We start from the raw sequence: 6,114 nt of genomic DNA on the forward strand, positions 1-6,114 counted from the left end.
GCGATATTTCCGGTCATGTGATAGAGCAAATTATAACAATGGCGGGGGTAGGGCGGGGTGGCAGTGGTATGTGTGTGTGTGTGTGTGTGTGTGTGTGTGAGGAAGCTATCTCAATGAATAATAATAATGCAATTGTCGTACACTTCTTAATAGGAGGATAAAACAATTTGTAATTCGCTATCCACGTGATTTTCATGAATGTCTAGTAAATGTACAAATGGTACTGCATAACTGACAGACACGTTTAAAGCATAATCTAATGATCCATTACCGAATTAAAGACCTGGCATAATCCGAGTTTCCCTTTAATAAGATATGTATACATCGAGAGGTATATCAAACATACTGCGTGCATACAATACACATATTTTATTTATACCACATACAAATTAGACTTGTTTCCAACATAGCTAAGACTGACGACAGGAAACTGTTGACGGAGAAAGTAAACTCTTCACGTCCCTTCAAAGTGTGTCGGATATAAAATGTAGTTTGTAGCTTTTGTAGCTATTCACGATCCATTTGAAATTGTTCATTTGCTCCTTTTTGGAACTTCTTTTTTTCCATTCATGTTGATTGAATAAATGAAGGAGACGCTCTTAAGATTTAAACAAGAAAGTTGATTTAAAGTAGAGCTCGACAAACTTTGCGTGGCTAACGTCCCAAATACTGAAAGTGCGGCCATTCGATTCAATTGCAATCGAGTAAAGAGAAACAAGTTGGGATACGCTAAACGAAATGACGAACCGAAATGAGTTAATTTAAGCCTTTAAAATTATTTCCAGTTGACATAATTCATCATTATGCTTTACTTACCATTGTTGCTGACCATACGATTGTTGTATCCTCACCCACCTCTCTCTCTCTCTCTCTCTCTCTCTCTCTCTCTCTCTTCTTTTCCGCGGAATTTCACCTCAGGCTTTCGACGATGCTGAGAGAGTTGTTGTTGGTGTTGTTGTTGTTCAGGGGTTTAACGCCATTTTTCAGCACAAGATAGGCTATACATGGCGGCCAGTATAACTGGTGGAGGAAGAACCCTGGAAAACCCAGGGAAGAACCACCGACCCACGAGAAGCTACTGGCAGGCTTTCCCACGTACCCACGCTAGCCGAGCCTTTGACACGAACCCACGCAGACAGAGGTGAGATGGCAGTGATCCGGAACGGTGAGCGCTTTAGACCACTCGGCCACTCGGGGCCCCCTTGCTGAGAGAGAGAGAGAAAGAGAGATAGAGAGAGAGGACTAAACATAATGTCAAAAATATATGTGCACCTATGTTAGTAATAGGCTAATTGTATGAGGCTTTTGGAGGAAAATACTATAATGACATAGGCGCGAGGCACTTATGGGACAAATACTAATTATATAGGACATATGTTTAGCATGGGAAATGGTATCATAGGGGAAAAATGTTCGTGTGGATCAAACAATAACATTATTACAAGTAGCTGACCTCAGTTTGGGCTACATAGTAACATGACCAACCTGATATCAAAGAAATGCCTGCACTGAGACTAAAGTAACTGAGATGATACCTGAAACCCCATACGAATCATTAATAATTTGCAGTTGAAAGGGGAGTACAATTTGAGTGAAGCATTTACCAATTCGTCTAGTATGTCTGATTAGAGAACATTGCGATTGAGGCGCGACAAACTCATAAACCAAAAAATCTGAAAGACCTTCAGACATTTTAATATTTAAAAATGATATGTTTTATAACTTTATCATGGAACAAGAAAATAAAGCCAAAAACAAAATAAAGCAAGAAATAGATTACAATATGCGAGCCATCAAGTCAAGGGAATTACAGTACGGCCTTCTTATCATTAATGTCATGCAACACTGTAGAAAAACCTCACTGAATGTGTTCCTCCTCTTCTTTATTTGGTATAAGTGTTCAAGTTCAAGCTCAGCTTCTTTCCATATTAGATTTTGGGGTGTGTGGGGGTAGATGGTGGTGAGGTGAGTTGTCTGTCCTTATGTCATGAGAGGGACACGGGGATTTCGATTACACTGTGCAACAATCTTAATCCGTTTTTTAAAAAAATGAATTGTTAATATCTAGTGGAAATTCATCACTGATCTGTAGTATCTAAAAGCAATATTGTACTCTCTAAACCATAATAATTTGCGTACCCATAATTCATGAATCAATTATAATTTGATGCACTAATACTGTTTGGTATATCAAATTATTTTAAACCAACATGAAACATATATGACAACATTTTCATAGCGGTAGTTTGTCCAATATGCAAGAGCTATGTATTTAGAATAATGCATGAAAATAAGCAGTCTTCAAAAAATGGCTTTATCAGCACAAAGTATCATTTACAATGGATCAAAACTTCCAAAAATTATTGCAGAGGAATGATGTTTAGCTAGGTTAGAGTTTTTACAAAACAAAAAGAATATACTGTCAAATCAATTATATTGCAAAACATAATACAAAGCTAATATTTATCTATGATTATTGATTAAAAATTCAGATTATCATCATTATTATTATCATCATCATTATTATTATTATTATTATAGGTAAACATACTTATTTGCATCTGAGTGTAAAACACTTGTTTTTCACTTAGAAATTCCTAACCTTGTTGCCAACTTTCAGTGTTTTAGAAATGTAGTTGACGTGTCTGTTATTGTGTCTTAGCGTTTTGTTAGTGTTGTTTGCTTCAAAATTACTCATTTATTCTGCCTTAACGTCAAACGTGGAATCAGTCTTATTGCTGTCTTTAATTTTGGTGGATTAGTCATTTAAATTATTGATTGGAATTACAAAGCGCTCATTAATATTTCTTAGTCTAACTTTTTGGACCGCTCCAGTGGCCTGTTGGTTATAGCATCCGGCGTCGGATGCAGGAGGTCGCGAGTTTGAAGCCAGTCAGAGTCATACCAAAGACTTGTAACAATGGTACTAGTAGCTGCATCGCTAGGCGCTCAGCATTAAGAGGTTAGGACTGGTTGGCCTTGTGTCAGGATAACATGACTGGGTTGAACATGATGCTACATGTCTTCGGCATGATGCCTCAGTCCTAGACGTCAATATTAACTGTCACCCTGCACACATTGTTAAAGCTACGTTAAAAATCCAAAAGACAACCCCACCCCCCAATGATTGTTTAAAATAATTATTGTGAATTCATTCAAGGACTTGGATTGTATTACTGTGTTATATCAAGACTGTTAACACATCGCCAGATTCCGGTCCATTGTCACATTAACACATTCCAAACTACAGGCTCATCAGCACATTCAATATTGGAATTTATTTGGAACACTTCTGGAATTCATTTCGAACTCTGTACATTTGGACTTGTTATAGATTTTGTAGGACAATTTGGGATTTAATTCACAATACTGTAGATTGTTTTTTATTTTCACTTTTTATTCATCGGAAATACATTATTTGTTGAATTTTACAAAACTTGTTAATGTTAGTTCTTTGCTGTTAATTAGTTTATCACCATAGAGTCGTAACAATATATTCTCCTTTCTTGGATTGTATTTGCAAAATAACACGAAAACAGCATAAAATGTACATGTGTCCATGAACATTTTGCAGTTAATGACATTTCCATTAACTGGATAAGAAAGAACATTATGTTCTGTATAGTAATATCGTTATTGTACCTACTCAAAAGAGTGTTTCCTATCAATCTATGACAGAAATTACATTGGAACAGCTTCATTAAATATTAGGTAAACACGTGATTTAAATATGCATTGCTACCCTAAGTCTTAGATACGTATGGTGGCAGGAATTAAGGAATATGTTATTTAATTTGGTTTGTTATTTTACGGCACAGAAACCGACTTTTAAGCTGATAAAGTGCTTTGCGAAAGGTCACACCACGACCGCCGACTCAATTTATCCCATGGTAGGATTCGAGTCCTCGACGTTCTGGTATTGAGTCCAGCACACTAACCCTTGAATCTCCACGGAACTTGCCTCCATGTGTTGCGCCTTACGACAATGCAGAAGAATGAATAGTGAGTTTCCTCTGACCCTTGCTACCCTATTTTTGATATTGGACACATATGTTGGGGTGTAGGGTCCGCTGCCGATCAAAAAGTTGGAAGTGGCCGACACCATTTGGTGTTGGCATAGGGTACCTGCTTACTCGTCGGCCTAGTAAACTTAAACGACCTTTCATCGAGATATAGGCTACCTGTATGCAATCGATAGGATCATAGGAAGATGATTTATTTTATCGAGTATAACATTCGTTATGATTTTAATCAGTTGACAGACTAGTCGAAACTACAGCGTTGATGAAATTTGACCTAAAAGTTGTCAGTAGAATTCCAAGTCACGTGACTACACACATCTCGCTACCTGCATGGCAATGACAACAGAGGTCAAAGAGTCGCGTGATATCAACAATAAACCATTGTTGCGTGTGCGTGCAGCCGAAAGGGTGTGTGTACAATTTAATCCAAGTTTGCATTATCAGAAAAATATATTTTGTGAAACGTTTTGGCGACGGCATTTTGTTAAAGAGGCTATCATATCTCATTTTATCTTGGAATGCACATGTCATACATAGAATGAGTATACCACTGTCACGGTGTGTGAGAACATTTTCTAACAATTCCTGCTTCATGTTTATACATGTCTTCTGATTTAATTCGTAATTCAAAGTAGTTTGAGTAATGTCAATACGTGTTATATAATACTACGACTTTAGACCGATTCTGAAACAAAGAAACTACATGTCCGTAACTTAGCCATTGCGTCACAGTGAAGTTCGTGGTTAATGCAAAGAGAACCTCGCCGCAGTGGTGAGAAACTATGTTTGTTTTGCAATCAGCCATAGATATCACCGGTCGGCTTAGGCTTAGAGACCGGAAAACCCGACATTATAATATATAAGTGCTACTACCCCAGGCAGTTTTAAAAGAGACTACCAGTGTCCAATCAGAACTAAGATAGTCAAATTAATTTTGGGCGGGTTTCTCACGCAGCCACACATTATCATGTTTGTGAAGGGGCAAATTTATGGCGATCTGTGAAGAACACATTAGTTTTAGACAAGGGAACAATTAGTTAGATTTATGGAGACAAACAGGTATCAAATCACCATACTGCCATGATCGGTAATGTCTTTTCGAGGGGAGAATTTTATTCTTAATTAAGCATTCGTTTATTTAGCCAGCAGAAGGCTGGTGAAGACAAAAACTAACTTCGATTCCATAGTGTAAATGTCAGAATTGAAAGAGTACAGAACACTGTTACTCAAATTACAAGATCTAGTTGACCACGACTTTGGCGCCTCTGGAAAAAAGCGGCAGATACATTTGATTCTGTTTGGTTACGCTAAATAAGGCACGTGTTGTTTCCCCACACTAAATATCGTCACATCGATAATTGTAGTCAGTCTAAGCTTTTCTGCAAGAGAAAAAAAAAAGTGTAAGAAGACCCCTAGAATAAATTTGGGAGATATTCTCTCGTACAACTGTTGTCCAAAAGGACTTTTGTCGAGAAAAACCGACGAACACATTTGACCGTAGAAGAGAGAAACGCTGAAAGCTCAGCGGGAGAAAATAGCTCCTTTGACGTATTATCTCTGATACGTATCCTGTGACTTATTAGCTCTGAAATGTATCCTGCAATGTAGTATCTCTGAGACGTATAGTGAGACGTATTATCCTGAGATCTAGGTATCTGTGAATATATGTGATACGCACAGAGTTGAGGACCGAAAGAGGGAATCAAAGGAACAACGACAGTCGAAGTGGAGTGAACCGGAGAAGCAGGTTATGTAGTTGTACAAAGCATTGACTTCGATTGTTCACTCTATCCTATGATGAACTAAATCTATCAGTAAAACAGATCGGCTACTTTATTAAAAAATATTTGTGTTTTGGTAATTCGGTGAAAGTTTCATTTCTAGAAGTAGAGTAATTTTCCTGTTTCTCACAGTTGTTTTATGTAATTTATTAATTGTTGTTTACATGTACGGGGACTTGTGTTGGTCTGTTCTATATATCTGCTAAGATCTCTATCTATTCCACCTTTAAGTTTCACCACTTATATTTATATTTGCTCGAACCGGGCAATAACATCGGGGGCGGTCAACCTCTAGAAAACGAGAACCAAAT

This window comes from Sinohyriopsis cumingii, chromosome 5 (assembly GCF_028554795.1).
Source record: "Sinohyriopsis cumingii isolate HCF-2022 chromosome 5, ASM2855479v2, whole genome shotgun sequence".
In the NCBI taxonomy this organism is placed as follows: Eukaryota; Metazoa; Mollusca; class Bivalvia; order Unionida; family Unionidae; genus Sinohyriopsis; species Sinohyriopsis cumingii.